Source organism: Pteropus medius, unplaced genomic scaffold (genome assembly GCF_902729225.1).
Source record: "Pteropus medius unplaced genomic scaffold, Ma_sr-lr_union100, whole genome shotgun sequence".
In the NCBI taxonomy this organism is placed as follows: domain Eukaryota; kingdom Metazoa; phylum Chordata; class Mammalia; order Chiroptera; family Pteropodidae; genus Pteropus; species Pteropus medius.
In genome coordinates, this window is record NW_024342466.1 from 3,642,079 (window position 1) to 3,666,839 (window position 24,761).

A 24,761-nucleotide genomic window follows, 5' to 3' on the forward strand; every position below is an offset into this window, starting at 1 on the left:
GGCTGGTTCTGGCAAGGACGGGCCGCGGCGTCTCGGGGGACGCGCGGCCGCGTGGGGACACAGGACAAGTGCCATTCTTCTGATGGCCGAGAGCGCTCCGTGCCAATCGCACGGGGATGGAAGTTCGGTCTCAGGTTTCAGGTTTTTAAACACCCAGCTCCTCGAGCTCTAACTGCTTTGTCAGTAAGTTTGGAGCTGGCTTGGCCAGTGTCCCTGGAGGACTCTGGGGACCGTTCCAGGACCTCGGAACAGCAGGACTTCCGGCCGCCAGCCACGGCTGCTTCCCCCAGGTGAACTCGGGTGCTCGTCTGCCCTCCCGGCTCCCAGAGCCCTGGCGGAGAAGGCGCGGAGGGGTCAGCCCCAGGGTCCCAGGAGGACGTCGCCCACGGCCTCTCGTGTGACGCTGGGCCTGGGAGAGAGGGGCAGCCACGACTCGCCCCCAATTCCAAACGAGAGCCGGAGGTGTCCCCCATGACTGCCTGCAGCCCAGGGGACACTCTGCCGCCGTTGGCGCTTTGGAGGACTCAGCGGGGAGGCCGGGCTCAGGTTCCAGCGCGGACGCGCAGGGCTCTGGCGGGACGCGCGCCCCCCACCCCCGCCGCACCCCACGCACCCGCCTCCGCCACAGCGGGCCGCCTTTTACGTGTCCTCCGGGAATTCTTTTCATTATCTTCCCTCTCCATTTAATTAAGCCGCATTCCGTAATGAGCCTTGAAATTTCTATTAAACACATCGGTACGAAGCGGCACGGACCTGGCGGTGGGCGGCGGCTCCGCGCAGCCGTGCGGGGGTGGCCGTGCGGGGGTGGCCGCGCCAGGCTGTCCCCTCGGTGCCCGGGCACAGCTGCCTGCAGCAGGGGCTCGGGCGCGGTCCTGGCCCCTCGTCCCCTCCCAGGAGAACCACGAGCGACCCGTGTGGCGGTTCTCACGGGTTGTCACCCTGGGCGACGCTCAGCCCGCCCCACCTACACCCAGCTGGCACGTCGACGTGCGACTGCCTTCGAGGACTCGCGGTGGCTCACGAGGGCCGTCAGGCTTCACCCAGGGGTGCTGTTTGCCATCCCGGGGAGACGGAGTCTCATGCCAGCAGGGCGGATGTGACAACGCGGCAGGGAGAGTCCCCGAGATGGCCTCCTGAAAGGCAGCTTCTGGGAGTCAGGACAAATTTGCATTTTAGGTCCCCCCGGCCCGCTACGAGGGCGCCCACGGACAGGGTGTTGGCTTCGGCGGACGGGCCGGACTCACGTCCGGCAGGCACAGGGTGGCGGGGACGGTCACTGAGCGGCGTGTCCGGCTGCTCCCGAGGACCCCGCCGCCCACCTGACGTCGCTCCCGCCCGCTTCCCGTCTCGGCCGCGTCTTCCTCAGCCCGGTACACACGGCGCTAGCCCCTCCGCGCCCCGCCTGCCTCTTCCTCGCGGTCACGCCCCCGACGTCACCTCGACCTTGACCGGAGAGACGGACTCGTCCCCTTTCCCCGGTGTAGTTTAAAGTCATGGCCATAACCTCCAGCGGCCCCGGGCCCTCTGCTCCTCCTCCGTCCTCAGCGTCCCCGCCCCCAGAGGAACTACCTCCTCCTTCTGCGAGGACGGAAGCTTCCAGAAGCCCCTTCCTCCGCCTCCCCCAGATCTGGGACCTGCCTGCTTGTCTTCCCTCCTGCTTCAGGGGCCGCGTCCGCGCTGCGGGCCCCGGGCCCAGCCCCTGGCCCCGCGCCTGCGCCGGCGCCTCCCATCTGGCAGGGACGTTCCTGCCTCGCGCACAGTTCCGCTCTCTCCCGGGACGCGCGCCGGCCCCCGCCCCAGCTCCAAGCCGACTGCCTTGGCGAACGCACGCACGCACGCGCACGCACTCACACATGCACGCACGCGTACACACAAGCGCGCGCACACATGCACACACGTGCACACGTGTACACAGCGCACACGTGCATACACACTCACGCACATGCACGCACACGTGCACACATGCGCATGGGTACACACGCGCGCACGTGCGCACATGCACACGTGCACACACAGGGTGGTTCTCGCGAGGCTGCTCTCCTGTGTCCTGCCGCGGCCATCCTTCCGTCTGTGTCTGTGTCCTGGTGTCCTCTTCTTACAGGATACCAGTCACTTTGGATTAGGGCCACCCGAGGGACAGCCTTTAACGTCATCACCTCTTTAAAGTCCAGCTCCAGATGTGACTACGTTCTGCAGTTTCTGGGGTCACAACTTCAGCATATGAGTGGGGGACCAGTTCAGCCTGTGACAAACTCTGAAGGCTTCTCAGTGACTCCAGGAATTGTCCACGTGTGAATCACGATAATTTCAGTGGCAAATAATGGTGATCTCATTCCCGCTTTTCTAATATTCTGCTAAGAAAAATGATTTTTTAATTTTTATTTTTTTATAATTCAGACAATTTTTAAAAATCAATTTATTTATTTAAATTAGTTTCAAGTATACGGTACATTGGTTAGATGTCTATATAGTTCATAAAACGATCCCCCCATTTGCTCCCTCCCTCCCCTGGCCCTCCACCTGCCATCATATCAATGCTGACTGCATTCCCTCTGCGGTGCTCCCCATCCCTGTGACCAACTACTAACTACTAATTTGTACTTCTTTAACCCTTCACCCCATTCTCCCAGCCCCCTCTGTCCGTCACCAAATTGTCCACTATATTTGTGAGTCTGTTTTTGATTAGTTTGTTCTTTTTGTTCCTTAGATTCCGCAGATAAGTGAAATCATATGGTATTTATCTTTATCTGATTTATTTGACTCAGCATAATAACCTCTAGGTCCGTGCATGTTGTTGCAAATGGTAGGATTTCATTTTTTTTCCAATGGCTGAGTAATATTCCATTGTGTATATGAACCATAATTTCTTTATCCAATCATCTGTCGATGGGCGTTTAAGTTGCTTCCTTATCTCGGCTATTGTAAATGGTGCTGCCATGAATATTAGGGTGCATTGGTCTTTATGAATGATTGTTTTGGTTTTCTTTGGATAAATACCCGGAAGTACAATCGCTGGGTCAAAAAGTAGATCCATTTTTAAACACATCATTTCTTTTCAGTATGTTTTCTTTTAACTTTTGCCTTAGGTCGTATGACCTTGTCGTCATCGATGTTCACGTGCTCATTAACTACGTCCCAAGTGGGTGATGTTCCCACATCTTCCCCTCGTATCTGATCGCTGCTCGGTTTCGAGAGGTCCCCTCGGGTGACTTTGCTGTGGGATGTAAGAGTCCTTCCACTTCTGAGAATGCCTCGGCGTGGCCACAGGAAGGGATGTGACTGGGCGACTGGACGCTGGGGTCCTGTCCCTCCTGTCTGGACTCGGGAGCTGGTGGCCCCCAATGACTTGTACTCATGCGGCCAGGAAGACCGAGTGTCACCCTGTTTGCCCTGTTTTGTTTGGGCAGGTTTCAAAACCTCAAAATTTCAAATGAACGCATTCAACATCCCTGTGTTTCTGAAAGTTTGAAATCTTCACAAAGATGTGTCTAATTATATGCTCCTCCTCTGAAAATCCAAAATGCAGATAGCTTTATTTTTTTCCCCTAAATATAAAAGTAACAGATGCTCGGCTGTCTGCAGGACGACATCGATTTACTCCTATGGTTAAAAACGAAACAGAACAAAATGAACACGCTCTTCTGTTGATGGTGACCTCCTTCCTCTCGAGCACATCGCCAGGTGTCTCTGGGGATGCCGACTGGCCACTCTGGGGCCGAAGCCAGGGGGCCACCTGGGAGACGCATCTTCAAGCCGAGGCCCTTCTTTTAAACACAGTGCTGTTCAGATAGCTCACAATTTTCCTGTTTCCTGCTGACGGTTCAGGGGAGGAATATGATGGTCAGCGAGTCGTTGGTAAGTTCGCTTAGCCCCAGACGGTGCGAACAGAGACAAAGGTGTCTTCTGAACGCAGACGATGGGAGTGCGCAGGGCCCAGTGTGGGAGGCAGCCGGGGGAGGCGGCCTGGGGAGCAGGCCCTCTCGGGAGGTGCAGTAGCTGGTGGGGGGCCGCCTCTGCCAGAGGCCCCTCTATGCTCTTTACCAGCTGTGCCCTCACCCACGAGGAGGCCCACAGGGAGGTCCTCGGCGTTGCTGAGACCCCTGCCCTCTATCAAGCCGCAGGTATTTGCATCCAACCTTCGTGGGAAGCAGCTCCGTCAGGAGCCCCGTGGGGTAGGGGGCCTCATAACTAGGCCCAAAGCCTTCCTCCACCCCTGCTCCCTTCTCAAATGGCCCTGGAAGCCCCTCTGAGCTTCATTTCTTGACAGGCCCTGGTCCCTGCCTGAGCCAAGGCTCCGATGGGGCTGCCTTGGTTTCCCGCTCCGCTCGGACTGTGCCTGCGTCCGCTGCTCCAACATCAGTGCTGAGCCAGAAGTGGCCTGGGGCCTCGGCTTTGGGAAGACACAGCCGGTCCTGGGGGAACCCACCGTGCAGCGGCCCGTGGGGTGTGTACCTGTCCTCTGAAACAGCAGCCACGTCCTTTGCCGCTTTCGATCCACCTATAAACACACATGCCATCTCATATTGCCGGCTGATTTTACGTTCGGAATGCTACGTGATTTTAGAAAGAGGGCACATGATTCTACTTCTCATTCCCATGAACACTCACCCAGCCGACAGGTGACGACACGGGCACCGACCCACGCGTGTCACCCGTTTGCACGTGGGAGGAAGGAAGCACAAAATAAGAGTATTTGCGAGACCGATGTTTGAGTGTGATATTTTATTCTTTCTTCTGGAGAGTTTGGAAAAGGTCTTGACCCGCCGATCACATGAAGTAATCATTTCTCCGGACAGCTTCCTGGCATTTCCAAGGAGAGAAAGAAAGTGACAGGTAATCAGGGGGGCGCCCGCCACGGGTCCTCCATCCTCACGTGGCAGGAGGGTGCTCGCAACACCTAATTCATCAAGGCTTGTTTTTCCTGCCCGAGCCACGTACACAGAATTGCTTGGCAAATGGAGAAAGAGAGAGAGGAAGTCATTCTTCACCTTTCGCAGAAACGTATTTTTGTTTTGGTCAATTTCCCAAATAAATTATAGTCTTGTCTTACTGCTTCATTAGTAGAATTCTTGTGAGTATTATTTACTACGTTTAAAAGCTGTACAACACTCAAACATTTAAAACACAAAATGTAAAAAAAAAAAAAGTTAGCCAAATCGAATGTTAAATTTTTTGCTTTTTCCCACTGGCTCCAGTTGACACTGAATCATCTCAACCTTGCGGTCCGTGGTGCCTGCTTCAAGATGCAACACAAATCAAAATTTCAAGAGACTGGATGTTTAGTTTCCATGTAACTCATCAGGCATTTCCCCGTGTGCTGTGATAAATGTTTCTCTCAGCCAGGAATTTTACTCAGCAGAATAAGTCTCAGGATATACAAGCTAATGATGCCTGGAATTTGAAACTTAATTGTTATTATTTGTGCCGGACATTTAAGAAAAAGAAAAAATCCGTAGACAGGTTATTAAGAGGATGCTGAGCGATGAAGACACTCTCAGACCTTATTATTGTTTATTGTACCCAGATGTTGTGCATTTCTAACATCCCAAAGGATTCGTAGTAACATCAGATACCAAACTTCTCACTTTTCCTTGCAGATATTGAGTCTAGATTTTCCTCATTGAAAACAAAACATTCACACTGAACAAGCGGTGTGCGCCTGGGCAAGACATCAGTTCTCAGCAAAGCAGTGAGCTCAGGTGAGACTCACGACATAATTGAAGAGCGAAGCAAAGCTCTGGCTGCTGTTGGAAATTTCAGTCTAAAAAAAAAAATATGGTGTGTGATATGTGCGCATTTGGATTTTGTAAAATTTCCTTTTTAGAAAAGAAACTAACAATATGTACAACCAGGATGAAATAAATTATTCCAGCAAATATGCAGAGGACGATTTGAAAGGATTTTTGTTTTTTAATGAAAAGAAAAGCAAGGCATGACAAATCTTGATAAGTGTTAAAATGTACTAAATTCCTAGTGAGGACCAGACAATCTGCTCGTTGCAATCAGAAGGTTTTTGGTTATTAGTTAAAATGCATTGTAGTTTGACCAGCAAAGTTAGTCCCACTAGCTTCTAAGATATATTAACCACACTGTAAAGCAAAACATTGAAATCATGAAGAACTAGTTTTTAAAAAGACATAGATGCCGCGGTCCAGCCACGACAGGATCCAGGGGGCCCCGAAGGTGGGCAAGGCGTCGGCGCGGGCGGGAGACAGTCGACTACACAGCTCAGAGGCGGTGTGACACTGTTCCGTTTTATTGTGATTTGAGTACAACTTTTATACTTTTTATTTGGCATTTGATTGTACTTTGTTGTTAAGGTAGCAGGGAGTTAAATTTCTGTGGTTAGGCGGAGCAGAAAATCTTATAGAGTATATTATTATTAATGTTCATGATTAACTAGTACATTTTTCTCTCAATCTTTAGAACAGAACTACCTGATGGAACAATCTCAACTTTTAATTCTTATATCTATTACGTAAGATACAGTTTGATTTAAGTAAAGGTGATAGATAGATGTATTCATAACAGCAAGCATTGGCTTGTGGGCAGACATTGTTCTTCTTTCTGCCTGAAGAAATCTTTTAAATGCTATTTGATTTATACTATATCTAAAGTTCAAGCTGAACCTTTCTCATAGCTGTTCAAAAGTTTCCTTGGTGCAGTAATGAGGAAAATATTTATAAAAATCAGTTTTACAAAGCTGCTTTCATAAGCTAAGTTTCTGTTCCTTTGTTTTTTAAGCACCAAGGAGATCCTGACCTAGCCAGCCTTTCTATGAAACTTAAACTACTATAAGGCACATGAATTCTATCTTTATTCACTACATGTATACTATCTTTATTATAAGCTTCTGAATAAGGCAAAGGAAGATCAGGTAATCTTTTCATACTATTAGCCCCCCTAGGTGGATACCAGAGTTTTCTATTTATCCACTAGGCCACAAAAGGAGGCCCTTCTATAGTAGGCACAGGCTTATGAGTAAATTTCTTATCCTTACTAATTTTTCTACTAACTGCGTGGGAACAGGAGTATAAACTGGTTCTAGTAATTCAGCTTGTTATAATTTATTCATAATATCTTTAAGAGGCATGTCAAAAGGAATTTCCCTTAATAATTGTTCAAATAAAGGGTTTACGCATTCTGGACACGTCAGGGTGACTAGAGCTGATTCCATACGCGGGGAATTTACTATGTTTTCCTCAGAGCCAATTTTGAGGAAATCCATTTGTATAGCGTTTACACTTACTGGAATTTGTGCTACCCAAATTCCCCCTATTAATAGGATCATTTCTAAGAAACCAATTATCCCTAAACACATGCCACGTCCTCGTTCTTGACGATGCGTTCCTTGAAGCCTCTGTCCCCATCTCCGGACCTTGTCACGCAGTAGGGTAAAAAGAGGACGCGGCACATAGAGGTACACGATAATAAACAAAAATAAGATTATTATATAGAAGAATTGGACAAATAATAAGTTAGCATTCCATTTAGGAAAAAGAAGAATTGTGTGATAAATGACGTTAGGGTGGCTCGTAAGTATTTTGGAGAAAACCAATCCAGAACAAAACCCAGCGTGTCTTGCGTTAACAGGCTGTCCAGCCTCGCTTCCCCTCGGCTTGGCCGGTGGAGGGAGACTTAGGTTCGAGACAGTGCTTACTCACCTGTCCCCTCAGGTGTGGGGATGATCGTGCTTCCGGCCAGCGCCAGGCCCAGCGCACTCACTGTCCCTTCCCCACCTCCCTCAGCCCTGCTGATGCGTGTGACAGTCCTCACACTGCCCTCAGTCACCCGCTCTAGGGGGCCATCCCTTCCCTCCTGGGCTGCCGAGCAATGCAGGTGCCCCGGGGGACAGCCACCACGTTGCAGTTTTACATGCGAGCTCAGACCATTCTTCCAGGCCTGGAGGGTGGCGCTGCAGGTCTGATCCGTGTCGGCTGGGTATGCAGACGCCTGGGGGATGAGCATAACCTCAGTTTCGAATTCAGTGGTTCTCTACCAGTGGAGATGCTGCCCTCCCCTCCCCCCAGGGGACATTTGGCAGTGTCTGGAGACGTTATTGGTCGCTACGACTCGGGGGCAGGGTGTTACGGGCCTCTAGTGGGTAGAGACCAGGGAGGCTGCTAAGCACCCAGCAATGCCTGGGACATTCCAAACCCACCACACGGAATGGCCGACTCCAGGACGGCCGGGCTGGCCCTGAGCTGACTATTGGCAGGCATGATGCATTCACAGCGGCGGGTCGGCAAAGCCGACTCCTCTCCTGTGGAAGCCAAAAAGCCTATTTGGCAAACAAAGTTTCCACCGCTGATGCATCAGAAAGTACCAACCAGAAACACTGCCATCAAAATCTGAAAACCCAGCTTATCCATCTCCGTCCCCGGGACAGACCTCCCAGGTGAGCTGGGGACCTGCCCTCAGCTGCTAAGAACAGCTATGACCAACACGGCGAGTGTGTGGGATGTGGCCTCTGTGGAGGTCGGCTGCTCCCCAAACCCATGTCGGAGTCCCGACCCCCGGGCCTTCAGAATGTGACCCTACTTGGAGATGGAGCCTTTACAGAGGTGACTAGGTTAAAATGAGGTCACTAGGGTGGACTCTCATTCAATACGACTGGTGTCATCCGAGGAAGAGACCAGGACACAGACGCATGTGGAGGGAAGGCCAGGCGAAGACGGAGAGAGAGGACGGCCGTGTACGAGCCGAGGCGACAGGCTCTCGGAAGAAACCGAGTGGGCTGCCACCTTGGTCTTGGACTTTCAGCCCCCAGAACTACGAGAAAATACATTTGTCTTTAAGCCACTCGATCTACGACACTTTGAAATGTCAGCCCTTGCAAACTAACGCACCACGTCTCTGGCGTCGGACCTCCGATAGGCTCATCACCAGGCGTGAACTCCCACTGCATGCGCCATAGCTGTCACTCAGACAGGCTGCTGCTGGAGTATGTCGTCGCTTAGCCTGGCTGTCCTCGTCCCAGGTTCTTACTCTGAAATGTAACTGAGGTGTCTCTTCATGTGTTCAGTTTATCACGGTTCCCCGTTGGCCACGGAATTCTGTGTCATCGACTGAAGGGAGGTTCTCGTTTAAGTCCAACCATTTGACATTTCACGTTCCCTTTTCTGTCTCAGCATAATTTCACCAAAAAGAAGAAAACTGAAGAATAATTTCGTAACGAGTCAACTGATTTCATCTAAAGCATAATATAATTGAACCTGAAATTCAATCTGTGGGTCATGTTAATGTTTTGAAACAATAGCTTCAATATAGATTCCAATTATGCACGGATCTTATTACACTGGAAAAAGTCTGTACAGAGGAAAGAACATAAAAAACAGAAGAGAGAGGAAAAATGAGATAGATAAGAGACAGAGAGACAAGCAGGGGGCGTCTGCTTGAGGAATTAATTCAGTAAAAATCGGAAGAGCGAGAAGAGATTTCAAATAATAATAGTTCTCATTTCTTTTTTTAATACTTTTTTTATTTTTTCAATTACAGTTGACATACGATATTATAATTTTTATTTCCTGAGCAGCTCCTCTGCTGCGGTACCCTGTCTCTGTGCTCTGGCTCCTTTGACACCCCTAAGAATACGTTACTATTCCCATGGCACATAAGGCAAGATGGAGGTACAAGATGCTGAATGAGCAGCCCAAGGCCCTGGGGCTGGTGGGACCCCCACTCTGGGCTGCACTGATTCCAGGGGCTGACACGACACCCGCAATGGCTTGCACCTCTCCAAAACAGATGGGGTTTCAGAAAGGACCCCTCAGCAACCCAGGCAGCCGGATGCTGAGCGGGGTCATATGGTGGCCTTCCGGTTCGGACAGAGGCAGGTCCCCACTACCCAGGATGTCGGCGTCCGCGTGGGAAAGACGGCGCCGAGATGATTTCTCTGCACTGCCAGGTGTGAGCGGCTCCGAGCACAGAGCTATGAACCAGGAGGCTGGACACACGCGACGCCATATTCCAGCTTTTTCCAAAGGGCCCGCTCTTTACGCTCCCTCTCCTTCCATCGAAGCGGTATCGTTGCTTTTAATTGTTCTGATCGATATCGAAATAATTTCAGAGAGTCACCTAAAGCAAGGGCGACTCATTTCATACAAAGCAAGTAAAACCGTCTGACGCAGCGACAGGGACCGGCCTGGTCATGCTAGCACGCTGGGACGATGCTGGCGCTTTAGAGCGAAGGTCTCTAAACCAGGCCTTCCCGCCTCATGCTGCGCTTAGGGACACAAACGAGGAATGGCGAAGCAGATTTCATGTCATTCAGCGTACATTCCTGACAGTGCTATTTTAAGGATCCTTCCCTTAAAATGTTTAAATGCTATTTAAAATGCCACATTCTACGTAATGGTGGAGCATTGGAAGTTCTCCTTCAAGCTCAAGAATAAAATAAAGCTAACCACCACGTCCGGCATTTTTACATTGTTTAAGTTCCCCCACGATGCCAATAAGAATACAGGAAAAATAAACAATGATGAGTAAATTCATTGGCGAGATATGGAATGAGTGACTGTCAGGTGCCACTTGGGCGTGGGGACCCATGGGGAGATTACCAGTTAGATAATCTTCAACCGACATGGAGTTTGCCTTCTAGTGTGATACAGAGACACTGGGCACAGGACTAAACAAACAGGCGGAGGGTGGGGCCCGATCGCCGGAACGAACGAGTCTGAAATGCCATCACGGTGGAATGCGACAGAGATGGGGTGTCTATCTGAATGAGTCATCAGGCCTCTGTGAGGACGGGACTTTTGAAACAAAACTCGAATGTTGAGAAGAACCAGCCTTTCCGAGATTTGTGTGGCGGGAAAGGGACATTAGAGCCGGAAATCACACGAAAAGCCCGTGGAGCAGGAGCAAGTCGGCTGTCTTGTGGGGACGTGAGAACACGGAGGGGATGGAGCATCAGGCTTGAAGGGAGGGCTGACCAGGACGGGGCCTCGGGGGAGACAAGACCAGCTGTGCAGGATTCAGAGGGGAGTCGGGATTCCAGCAAAGGGCCATGGGGACCCAGAGACAGGCGGATGGATAACGTGGGGTCCATCCTCACGAGGGAGTAGTATTCAGCCCTAAACAGGAAGGAAATCCTGTCACATGCGTGGAACTCAAGGACATTACATAAGTGCAATGAATCAGTCACAAAAGGACAAATACTGCGTGCATCCACTTATATGCGGTCCCTAGGGAACTGCCATTCATAGGGACAGAAGTAGATGGCCGTGGGCGGGAGATAGGAAGGTGACATTTAATGGGGACAGTTTCAGTTTTGCAAGATGAAGCAGTTCTGGAGACGCGTTGCGTAACAATGTGAATTTACTCAACACTATTGAACTGTACACTTAAAAATAGTTAAGATGGTAACTTTTATATTAGGTTTTTTGCCACAATTAGAAGTATTTTTTAAAACACCTTAGAGGGTACTAGGGAGCTGTGCAAGAGTTTTAAGCAGGAAGCAGCTACACTGAGATTTTTAAATATTTTTAAATACTCCCAAACAAAGTCTAAAAGACAAACTTCTTGAAAATCTAAAGGTTAATACAAAGACCTCTGTGAAGGAGACAGCTATCGGAATAATACACAGAAAAAAGGAAAGGAATAAAGCCATCAGTCATGGAAAACAAACAAAACCTTTGTGAAATTCACGATCCCATTTGAAAAAGACTCAAGGATTTGAAATAATAATAAATTGAATTAATTACATGTGATACCATCATGAAAAACCTTGCAAAAGTATTGAAGAAGTACTTGATAAATTGTTACTGGATGAATGCACAAAAGTATAAAACCTTATTAAGAGGTTAAAATAAGAACGACAAATAACATGTAGAAACATGGTGTTATATTTTATAGGTATAATGTGATTCCAATCAAAATATAAATAGGATCCTTTTTATTTAATTCAGCCAAATGATGATGAACTCATCCAGCACGGCAGAGTGTGGAGTGGTGGTGGTGGGGGGGGCGCGGATGGACTCCCCACGAAGCTAAGGGAGCTCAGACGTTTCGTGTTTATAATTTTGTCTTGTTTTTCTCAAGAGGGTCCCTAAATTGTATAAGTTCATGTTCCACAAAACCCAGGGTCTTCCTGTGTGGGTGAATTAAAGACTATTCTAAATAGAGAAAAGTGAGTTGAAGCTTAGCCCTTTTAGAGAACAGAGTAATATCTTCTGTGGCTATGATAAGAAGCCGGTGGAATTGGAAAGTAATGTAAATAAAGATGAATGTATAGAATATACATAGCAGAAGACCCCGCGTATTACCATACAATCTTCTGAAAACAAAGCGGTCAGGATGAACTGTAAAATAAATAATATTGGCATGACCTGGTAGTAATTCGAAGAAAAACTAATTTATAGTCATACTTTACATCATAGCCTCCAAATAAAGCCAGTCGTTTAATCTTTGCAGGCATATTCACAGAGAAAAATCAGCAGAAAATATCCTGCTTTTGAAGAAATGATAAATAATATATTTTTTCAATATTAAAGACGACATGGAGCAAACTGATGAGCAATTTAGTTTGAAAAGTCTTTGACGGTATCGATTAAAATTAAAAGAACTACATAACATGTAGAGGGAAACATGCAAGATAAAATGCATACGTGAATTACATCAACGAATATAACTAACATTGATAACGCCCTGGAAAAATATTCATGCATGTTCGGAAAGACTTAAAGACCCTCGTAAGAAAACGACTCAAGGCCAAGTACGAAAAATATCCATATAAGAGGGGGTAAAAATAATAACCCAACATCTGAAAAAGAAATGGATATACAAGCAAATGTGAAGTACGATTTTAAACTTAAATTGGAAAAATAGTTTAAATAACGTCTCTCGCTGGTGTAGTTGGGATGAAACTAATACATACATAAACATGCATGTGTGCGTGTGGGACGCGTGATTACAGCTGAGAGCTCTGTAAAGCGGTACAAGCTTTCTGTAGACAACTAGGTTGACAACTAAAGTGCTTACCTAGCTTCCCGCTTATAGAAATCTATCTAGAAGGAATGATGAAAAGAAATGGTTACATAGAAGATAGACACGATATTTAAAAAGGCAATCATCGACATCACCTGTTAGAGATAAAAATGAGAACAACGTAAAGGTCGAATAAGATATGAACAAACGAGTACACTTGTTTACTTTAATTTGATGGAATACGACCTGGCCAATAAGTGTGACAGCTAAAAGATCATGTAGAAACTAGGGCGAGTATAGGATAGAATATAAAGTGAATGCACTGCGCGAACACAGACAAATGCCTGATCCCACCTTGATCCATCGGGGTAGAGAACAGGAAGTAAAATTCAACATCCTCTTGGTCCTTGGTGTGTGTGTGTGTGTGTGTGCGCACGCGTGTGTGTGTGTGTGCGCACACGTGTGTGTGATGTGGAGGAGGGGTGGGTGCTCAGAACTAAAGGAAATTGCCAGATATCAGAACCACTTTAGGTCGAAAAATAGTGGATTCCCATATTTTACAAAAGAGTCCATATTTCCAAACTGTGGTTCTGGTGCCATATTGCCTTTCAGGACTAGACCTTCTTCTATGTCAAAGCCAGAATCAAGCTGTCTATTACCTGAATATAAACCATAAGATCTTGGCAGGCAATTTTTAAACATCAAAAGAATTCCGAATAAAAACTGAATTCTTACTTTCATTTGTTTAAAAGCCTTTTCTTCTCACTGTCTCATTCTTGGTCATAGTTTCTCTCTCCTGGACTACAAGTAGAAGGTTATTTTCCACGTGGGGAGAAATTTGGCTCCGTGTGACTTTAGGCTTTCAAACTGAAAGCTTCGGGGCCAAGTCCCAGTTGGGAATTGAATTTTGACAGCACTGTTACCTGTAAGGAGTGAGGTACGTGACATCCTCAGGGGTCTCTGCTTTATCCCGTACGCACCCTCATCTGTCACCCGGGACAGCCTGGCAGTCCCCGGCGGCCCCAGTGGCCACGTTCATCACCCAGACATCGCCACCCGAGTTCATGCTCTTGCAAATTCAAGAGGGAACGCTTTCCTGTAAATGGGTGTTTTTAATGAAGGCGTGTACCGTTTATAGAATGAACACAAATCAAACAGAAGGGCTTTGCATATATGTGTAGGTAAATTACACTCGGACTCATTTTCCATCGAAACGTTTATTATCTAAAAAGATCCGGACCATAAAGGAGACCGTTAAAAAAACTGCACCGTTTCAAGGGCTCAGGAGCTCCTGAATCGACGTCTTTGCTGGCGCAGAGAAGGGCCGTCGCGGCCCGCCTTCCGTCAGAAGTGGGTGGCTAAGCAGCAGTCTGCGGCCACCGTGGTGACACCGAAGTGAGTGGCGCAATGACAGATACTGAACGGAAGAGAGCTGGAAGGCAATTAATGCTATTCTGAACCTTTAGTAATGGTGCACGGCTATCGGAAAGCGAGATCTCCCTGACAGCGTAGGGCTTTTAGGGCCAAGGGAGCTTGGGTGACGACTGAGAAAACTTTGTGTGGGTGTAAATTTGCCGAGTGCTAGGACTGTGCTTGAGCCTCTCATTTTAATTTGCTTTAACGTGATCGTGATGGGGTTGGGACAATCAATTCTTTTCAAAATAAAACGCCAAGCGGAATGCCAAGCGGAATGCTGTCTTCTTCGAGATATGTGTATTTTTTGTGTGTGAGAATATAAAGATCAAGTTAATTTACGCCCTTTGCCTCTACCTCCAGCAGCAAACACCCTCTCTGTCTCATCCTGCGAATGTGAGCTACACGCGGGGCCATTGTTCTCGAGCTATTTGTCCTTTAAGAGTTTGAGAAAATGCACACTCAGCCCAAGAGGAAAGAGGGTCAGAGACAATGGGTCATTGTCACGCCCGGGACCCTGAGTAACCATCTACATCTTTGAGGAAACTCTAAGTAGAGCAGCTAGAGATGCCTCGAGGTTCGGGGCGCCCCCGGGAGGAAGGGCGGCTGCTCTGAGCGAACCCGTGGGTCTCTCCGGCGTAACGGGCTTTGTGGTTTGGAAGGCCACCTTAATTAAGTTCCACTCCTTCACACCCCGGCTTGTTTCACCGCTAATCGAATATTATTTGAGATCATAAATAAGGAAGCCGTGATGCTGGCCGCGTCGGGAGACATCACTGCTTTGCATCGGAGAGCCTGCTCCTGCCAGCCACCGGGTGAGCCGGTGGCTCCGAGACCGCCCCACGTGCAAAGGTGGAAGGCTGGTCATTTCAGTATCCCGTCCAAGGACCTTCCCTGCCTAGCTCTGCAGATGTGTCGCTGGTAGTGTCTGGCCTATGTTTGGTTTCCTTCCTCTGAAGATCTGAGAGGGATTTTCATGATTCCAAACTCGGCATAAACATAGTCCCCTAGACCTTCTATTCCCTGAATGTCACAGGAATTGGCTTCGCTCTCTTAAGGGTGAACCGTTTCTCCGATTTAAAGAAACTCTTTAAATGAAAACATGATGGGGTTTGATCCACACGAGGTCAAACCAACCGGAAGGGGAAAGAAAATTCTCCCCTACGTCACCTGAGTCAAGGTGACTCACTGCGCTGACTGCTAAGTCGCCCGACCGAGCGATTCCGTCGCGGCCCCCACGGACGCCCCGCGAGGCGCCGTGCAGTCGCTCACACAGTCGTTCCCCCTCCAAATAAATCTGATGCCTGAGCTGTAATTTGGTTTAAGGAATGTTGACATTTCTGTGACAGACAGAAGTGGAGGGAGCTTTGGGAAAACAGGACCTAGGGACAGACGGGTCTGTGGAAGATTCTCCCTTCTTACAGCCCTTTCCAAGGTCAGCCAGGCATCTTTCGTAATCAAAAAGGGACTTCTGGGGACAGGAAGCCTCTTCCAGGATGGTGGGAATCAAACGGGGAGAAAGTACAGCTTAAACAGAGGATATAACCTAAGGACAAAAAGTTGATAGCCAGAAAGTTATCCGTGAAGAAAGGAAGGGAGGGAGAAGCTTGCGACAGACACCAGAGCAGTTTCGGGCCTCCTCGGCCTCTGTCCACCGGGGAGTGGCCGCCCTGCTATGACACGACACCCCCAACCCTATGTCCTGTCCCGGGTGCTTCTTCTGTGACCTCAGCATGCTGGGCCTCAGTGTCCCCACTGAACAATAGCCGCGCTGGACCAGATGACTGCTGCGTCTCTGTTTGGTCTCGCTGCACTAGGACAAGGCTGGGTTGACTTTCTGCTGCCAGTAATTCGGCAGCCACCATTCTGGGCCTCACCAGAGGGGTCTCCATGGTGTGTGGCCCAGTGTGCAGGGTATTTACTGTTTTATCAGGGTGATCTCATTCCCTCGAGCTCATATGATGCTTTATTTCTAAATCTTGGAAAGGACGTGTGAGGAGGGTGTTTGAACTAGGTCTTGCCCTGTGGATAGGATTCTAACAAGCTGATGTGTGCTGTATTCCTCTATCCCCAGCCAGTGGCAGACATCACTAATCAACCACCCAGAGACAGACATCACTAAAGGATCACAGCTCCCTTTCCCACTGAGCTTTGCAATCCTTCTCAGCACAGGCCCCCAGACTCACGTCCTCAGACTCATAATGTACAATCTATTTATTGTCCTGTCCTTGTTCTAATTTGTGACCAGTCCCTTCTTGAACTCAGCTCAGACCAAAAGGGATTCCAGAAAGGACAGACAACCACTGATAACTCAGAGTCCTCGATGCCTTCTCAGGCCTCGGGTATACCTCCTGCTCTAGGGTTTGGTCATAACTCCACGTCAGCCCACACCTAGAGCCATCTTCCTCCGTGCCTGCCATGGGGCAGGAGGAGAGTGGGGCCCCATTCATTGTCTGTAACCTAGAGCAATACCAGCAGTGTCAACATGAGAAGCGAAATGATGCCATTGGGACCCTCTCAGGCTTTCTGGGGAGGGAAGAAGAGGGGGGAAAACTGTTAATTATTAGTTTTGTGTCAGGCACGTGACATGGCATCTCATTCGATGCTTTCACAGTTCTGAGAAGCATGATGGATGGATGGATGGATGGATGATGGATGGATGGATGGACGATGGACTGGACGGACGGATGGATGGATGGACGGACAATGGGTGGACGGACGATGGATGGGTGGACGGATGGATGGATGGATGGGTGGACGGATGGATGGATGGGTGGGGATGGATGAGGATGGATGGATGGATGGATGGATGATGGATGGATGGATGGACATGGATGGATGGGTGGACGATGAATGGGGTGATGGATGGATGGTGGGTAGGTGGAGGACGGTGGATGGATGGATGGGTGGATGGATGAACGGGTAGATACTAAGTAAAAAAAAATTTAGTCGTTTGCAATGTCAGTAACCAAGCCGATTTGTTTGAAAAACACCGAGTTCAGATATTTCTGACTTCTCCTTGGAGGCTTCTGCTGCTGTCGTTACCTGCCCAGGTCCCCATGTGGTCAGACCGTGCCTAAGATAAGGAACCCTTTGCAGTTTGCTACACATTCTCTAAGCAGCAGGCAGACATCCAATGGGTCATAATTATAATCTGGATCCGTCTTCTGTCCTCTCTGGCTGCCTGCTATACTCCTGTATTTTCAACCGAACGCTGTCTCTCGAAGCCCGTAACTGTCTTAACTTCAGTGTTTTCTCAGTGCCGAAGTTACGGAAGGTGGAAATGCTAAGCGGGCACACTACGCATAGCGTAACTAACACACGTGTAAGAACGCCCGGTCTCTAAGCCATTCGTGGTAATGTAGGCGGCACCCCTGAGACCCTGCCCTCCCGTGATATCCTGTTACAAGCATCTGAGTAGAGGAATCTCGGCGGGGGGCTTTCTCATTCTCGCTGAATTTTAACAATTTTTCCCTCCACAAGACGTTCGGCGTGAGAACACCCGAACGTGCCCCGGTGACCCTCCTGGGCAATCGCGCAGCTGTCCCCATCAAAGGGAGCAGATACTTTACCCCATTATTTCGGGGGGCTTATCATCCAAAATGCTCCAAGACAGTTTAAACCCTTGAGAATTTATAAATATTTTTTATTAGGACACTACCGATCGATGGAAGCTTCACCTCTCTTTGTCACCTTGCATTTCTTTCTAAATAAAGGTGTGATAACAACCTCAGTGATAAACCCGGCTACTGAGCTCTCTCTGTGCTCGGCGTAAAGTTCCATGCTTTGTCTGCACTATCTCAATTAACCTTCGTAAGAGCTCGTTTACAGACGTGCTCACTGAGGCTGGGAGAGGTTTAGACAACTCGCCTAAGATAAACAATCAGTAACGCACGGAGCCAGGATTGGAATACAGCCAAAGCCAGTACGTTTTTCATCTTCCCTTTAAATTCATTCTCCTTTTCTTGTTTTCCTGTCATCGAGGGAAACATTCTCCCATTGATTGATCACCCCCCAAATGTATATATATGTGTGTGTCTTAGTCCTCCAGTGTTTTCAAATCTAAAGAAGTCTATATGTTATACACATCAGTAATTATTTCATTTCCTGAAATGGGAGGTAGCGACATTTTTGTTTGCAGGTTGTAAACTCGATCAGATGGAATCCAATCGTTCCCCTTAAGCTCACCGCAGGAAGGTACCTTCGTTCCCCGGAAAACAGAAAGTCCCTCTTCTCGCATCTCGCCTCTGCCTTTTTATCACTGCTTTCATTACTTGGCTCCGTTTAAGATTCTTCCCCCAGATGTTCTTAATTTGGAAGTTATTTTCCATTGCACATAAGCCCCTCAGTCCTGTAAATGTTTGACTTCTAAATTCTCCGTATCTTGGAGAACTTTACAGTGGTCACTTCAAACATCGTTATGGAATTTTCTCTGCTCCTTTAAGACCGTTCTGTGAATTAGGGACTCGGTGGGTGATACCTTACTGGCTCCGTGCCCCCTTTTTCTCAGGCTTGGGTGTCTGTTTATGCCTTAAGCATATATATAGAGGTATTTCTGAAGCACATAGAAACGCAGCTCCTATGGATGAATATCTTTCCAGTTAATTTCTCTTCCATCTTGGGATCCTCATGTTCAATGTTAAACGGGTCTGTGCCAGCCGTCTTCAGTGGCACCTCTTCATCCAGCGCCTTGGGCGGAGCTCAGCTTATCGAACTCGCTCATGTGACATGCCCTCAGACCCTCCCCTCACAATCTCAGGCTGGACTGCCCCTTGCTCACCGTCCCTCCTGCTCCCACGGCCCTCGATCCCACAGCCCTCCCCAACCAGGGTCCCTCCCCAGAATGCCTTTCCTCCCCCAGCCTACCTGCCCTTGGGACATTTTAATTAATATGTCCTAATAACCATGTTAATATTAATATATCATGTTAATCAGTAATAAATCATTTTGGTATCTTCTAAGGATAGATTCATATAACTAATCTTTTAAAAAATTATATTCATTTGGATCACACAGATTTTTTTATTTTACACTGATTTACCAAGTAAAAGCTATTAAAGACAACTGAAAATATATTTCTATGTTCATTCCTATAAGTGATCTTTTCATTTTGGTGTTACATTTCCTGCTGTGGAAAAATAGCATTCTTTATCCACAAAAAAAGTTAGGATGCTATAATTAAATTGTCAGAGGCTATGGAAAAAAGTCTCATTGAGGTATCTGATCCATCTTGCTAATATAGGGAGTTTGTCGATGTCCTGTCTAACATTTCTTTTAGTAAGACGTTGATAAATAACACATTTATAAATGGTTCATGTAATGAATTTTTAACAACTTCCCTGGGAAATAATTTTATGTCCCCATAAGATTTTCCTGCTACGAAGAAAAGATTCTTTTATCTCTCATTCTAAATTTCCTTATGACAGATTTGATGGCTCAGTGGGGTGATAAATTCACTGAGTACTTTGTATTGCCAGCGTGGAGCTGGCATAAGGGGTCATGAAACCTTAGAGCGGGAAGGGACGTACCAGGTACAAAATCACACGGACCACATGGTCATGGCCGTCTCTGGGCAGTTCAGATGAAATTGTTCGAGTTTGTTTATTGACTGGAAAATGGTCATTTTGTCCAACAGCATATGGAGTATGATGGGGGGGTGGTCTCTGTGCTGTCTGTAAGAAACGGTCATCTTAGCCTTCCATCGCTGAATCTGCTGAACCATCGTGTCCATTCGAGGTGACATGCAGAGGAAGGGCTGTCCACCCCATGACGGGAGGAGCTGTCTCCCGCTTGGCTCCGCCTCCATGTCATCCCCCCTACACACCCGCCCTGGGAGCGGGCAGCGGCGTGGAAGCATCTGTGCCGGACTTGGTTCCTCCATCAGCGATCAGCGATCGTGCGGGCAGCCGCTGGCAACCTCCCTCCCCATCTCCCTCCCCACCTCCCTCCCCACACCTCCTCCCTTTCCTAAAGAAAGGCACGTTTTCATTTGGGTTTCTTCCTTCAGTGGGGCCCCCCGCGGGAGAAGCAGCTGGGAGTCAGTTTTACCTTTTCAGAACATGGAAGGAGAAGACCGGGTCAGAGGAGGTTCCGGTGCACCCCCCACTAGACCCGAAATCACGGCTCCGTCCTCACGCTCGTCCCCACCAGCCTCTCACTCACCGGCGGCCATCTGTCTCTCCGAGCCACTCTGTCCCCTGCAGTGGGCGTCCATCCCTTCTTCCTACACGCCCTCCCGGGTCATGCATCTCCCCACATCTGGGCCCTGCCAGGGGATTGCTGAGGGACATGGCCGTGCCCAGCTCCAGTGTTCCCAGACATCGCACGGCCGTGAGATGCCTGTCTGCCTAAAGCCAGAAAGGACTGTAGAAGGTGAGGTGTCACCTGACTGCACTCAGCGTCCGGTCCAGACCTTGGCTCACACCGAGCCTGACGGGCCGGGATCGCAAGGTTAACCACCGTTTGTTTCCGGGTGGCGTGAGCGACGGTAATTTTCTTGTTTCTTAGTGTCCTTTTGGTTTCCTGCTGTCACATGCACATTTTGTAACGAGTAGATTTTTTCTTGGAATTGAGGTGCGGGCTGCTGATGAAAGGCACTGGCCGTGAGAACGGAGACTTGGTGACCGATGGCTTGCCAAGGAATGAGGGGGGCACAGGCCGCGGTAGCTGGTAGGCCGGGTGCAACAGGTAACGTGCCGCGTCCTCTTTCTACCCTACTGCGTGACAAGGTCCGGAGATGGGGACAGAGGCTTCGAGGAATGCATCGTCCAGAACGAGGACGTGGCATGTGTTTAGGGATAATTCGTTTCTTAGAAACAATCCTATTAATAGGGGGAATTTGGGTAGCATAAATTCTAGTAAGTGTAAACGCTGTACAAGTGGATTTCCTCAAAATTGGCTCTGAGGAAAACATAGTAAATTCCCTGAGTATGGAATCAGCTCTAGTCACCCTGACGTGTCCAGAATGCGTAAATCCTTTATTTGAACAATTATTAAGAGAAATTCCTTTCGACGCGCCTCTTAAAGATGTTATGAATAAATTATAACAAGCTGAATTACTAGAACCAGTTTATACTCCTGTTCCCACGCAGTTAGTAGAAAAATTAGTAAAGGATAAGAAATTTACTCATAAGCCTGTGCCTACTATGGAAGGGCCTCCTTTTGTGGCCTAGTGGATAAATAGAAAACTCTGGTATCCACCTAGAGGGGCTAATAGTATGAAAAGATTACCTGATCTTCCTTTGCCTTATACAGAAGCTTATAATAAAGATAGTATACGTATAGTGAATAAAGATGGAATTCATGTGCCTTATAGTAGTTTAAGTTTTATAGAAAGGCTGGCTAGGTCAGGACCTCCTTGGTGCTTAAAAAACAAAGGAACAGAAACTTAGCTTATGAAAGCAGCTTTGTAAAACTGATTTTTATAAATATTTCCCTCAATACTGCACCAAGGAAACTTTTGAACAGCTAAGAGAAAGGTTTAGCTTGAACTTTAGATATAGCATAAATCAAACAGCATTTAAAAGATTTCTTCAGGCAGAAAGAAGAACAATGTCTGCCCACAAGCCAATGCTTGCTGTTATGAATACATCTATCTATCACCTTTACTTAAATCAAACTGTCTCTTACGTAATAGATATAAGAATTAAAAGTTTAGATTGTTCCATCAGGTACTTCTGTTCTAATGATTGAGAGAAAAATGTACTAGTTAATCATGAACATTAATAACAATATACTCTATAAGATTTTCTGCTCCGCCTAACCACAGAAATTTAACTCCCTGCTACCTTAACCACAAAGTATAATCAGATGCCAGAATAGAAAATATAACAGTTGTACTCAAATCACAATAAAACGGAACAGCGTCACACCGCCTCTGAGTCGTGTAGTCGACTGTCCCCCGCGCCGGCGCCTTGCCCACCTTCGGGGCCCCCTGGATCCTGTCGTGGCTGGACCGCGGCAGTAACGCTTGGGCCGGCAGGAGGAGGGACGTGTGGCGGACGCCAGGGATGCCCTCAGCATCCTTTCCCCGCCAATGCACCCCCTGCGCCCCAAGGAATAAGAGAAGAGCAGAGACGTCTTCCTGACTTAGCAGAAGGAAGTGAAAAGGAGGGAGGGTGCACCACGGACGCTGGAGGAGGAGGTGGCGTGGGAAGGGACCGGCCAGTCACAGGCAGGCCCTGAGGGCGGAGCCCGGGCCGCGCCCTGGTCCCCGCAGGGCTGGCAGCCGCGGGCAGGAGCGCGGGATGGATGGTCGGAGTCTGCGTGCCGAGAGCCTCACGGGGACAAAGAAAGTGAGTGTGGAAACGTGAAAGAGAATGGAGTGACCGCTGGGCCAGCCGAGGCAGACGGGAGGGGCCGCCCCACGGCGGGAGGTGACGGGCTGGAGCGGGGGACGGGAAGGAGGACTCTGGCGGGGTTTGGCAGGGAAACGCGTGCAGCCCCCCATGCCCACCCCCGGGCAGGGAACGAGGGTTTGGGAGCCCAGGGAGCGTGTTCATGCCACACGTGTTCACTGAGAAGCCGCTTTGTGCCAGGCGCTCAGCGGGCACCACGGGGCCACGAAGAGGGAGGATTTACAGAGTGTCCTGGAGACGAAAGCTGGAGTCACCGCGTGGATGAGACTTTCTAGGGGACCCCGCCGCCCAGGAGGGCATGACACAGGGGAGAGGGGCGTTACACCGGGGACCCAGTCCTCTCTCCAAGGCAAGGCCACCACCCCACGGAGCACGGGCTGTGTGAGGACAGGACACTCAGGGAGCCGTGAGCCACCAGCCAGGGCAGCTGAGTCCACCTGGTGGCCAGTGGGGGACATGAGAAAGTCACTACCAGATCAGAGGATGTAGAGACGTGGGAGCAAAGCCGTGGCCCAAGGCCACGCGTACTGACCACAAGGCCACTCCGCATGTACAGACTCGGCTCTCCTAAGCTCTCTCGGCTTCCAAGTCTCGTCCTGTCCTTGGCAGAACCGTGAGGCTCTTCCCAGATGGCCAGACAGGGAAGCCGAGGCGGAGAGCGAGCTGGTGCGCTTGCCCCGAGACGTAGACACGGGGCCGCCTGCCGGAGACTCCGTGCCATCGGCAGCTTACGTTATGCAAACGTCCAAGGACAATTTCCTTCCCACCACAATGGCAGTTTTCTTGTTGCTTCCCCTAGTCTTTTGAGAAGCCGTTATTGACTTTTATTATGTCATTTGGGGGCTTCTATTCCCCAAAGCGAGTCTTTTCCAAGTCTTCCATTATTGTAAAAAATAGAAGAAAAATGAAAGGAAGGAAAGAAAGAAGAAAGGAAGGGAGGGAGGGAGGGCGAGAGGGAGGATGGAGAAAAGGAAGCCACTCCCCAGAGATGGCCAATGCTGCGAGCGTTTAGTTGAGTCAGGATGTGTGCCCTACCCAGGTGGCATCGCTGTCCCCACTGGCGTAACGTGCAGAGCTTCAGGCTGTTTGTTTAGCCAACGGGGCGCTCACTGAGTTGGTTACGGACCCCGTTATCGGCCACACAGGCACGGCGCGTGTTGAAGAGGTGGAAACTCAGTCTAGGAAAGGACTCAGTTCAATTTTCAAAGGGCCTGGTACGCATCAGTTTGGGGACATAAACGTGGGGGGGCATCTGCACAGACAGATCTGTGGGGACTCAACCGCCCCACATCCGATCCAGAAAGCAGACGTCCGAACATATGCGGTCTTTGCCCCGGGAAGAGCCAGAGCAGGGCCAAAGCCTGTCCCTCCATCCCCGGCTCCGGGCCCACACCAGCTGGCGCGGGCCACCGTCCCCTGCGGTGACCGCGGGCTCTCGGCTCTCTCCTCGGCCACAGTGGCCATTTGGTTCTGTGGTCTGGCCCCGCTTCCAGCCCCTCCTCCCACATCTCCCCTCCATCTCCAGCTGCACACAGGTCTCGGGCCACACAGGGCCACACAGGGTGACAGGGCCACACCAGGCCACACCCAGAACCTGACATGCTTCCCCTCTGGGCCTCAGTGTCTTTGTCGCAAACCTTAGCATAGGCACAGCCTCGTGGAAATCGGCAGGAAACGGAGAGCAATGTCAGAGCTCAGGCGGGTGTGTGTCGTCCCCTGCACCCCACTGGCCCTTCAGGAGACACCAGGCCAGCGGAGAGGCTGAGGGGCCTGGGCAGGGTCTCGAGGTTGCGGCCCAGAGACACGAGACAACTGAGCATGTGCAGGGACGGACAGCCACAGCAACCAGAAAACGGGGAGCTGCCCAAGCAGATGCCCCAGACCTCGTGGGCGAAGACTCCTGATGGATCCCATGAGCACGGAAGCTTCCGGTCATCATTTCGGGACTTTCCTGACACTCTGAAGTGCTCCCTGGACCTCAAATGAATACGCCCAGGAAGTCTGGCTCTTCCAGACAAACTCAAGAACAAGCTGGACGGCAGTGACTCACTGTGCTATGGCCAC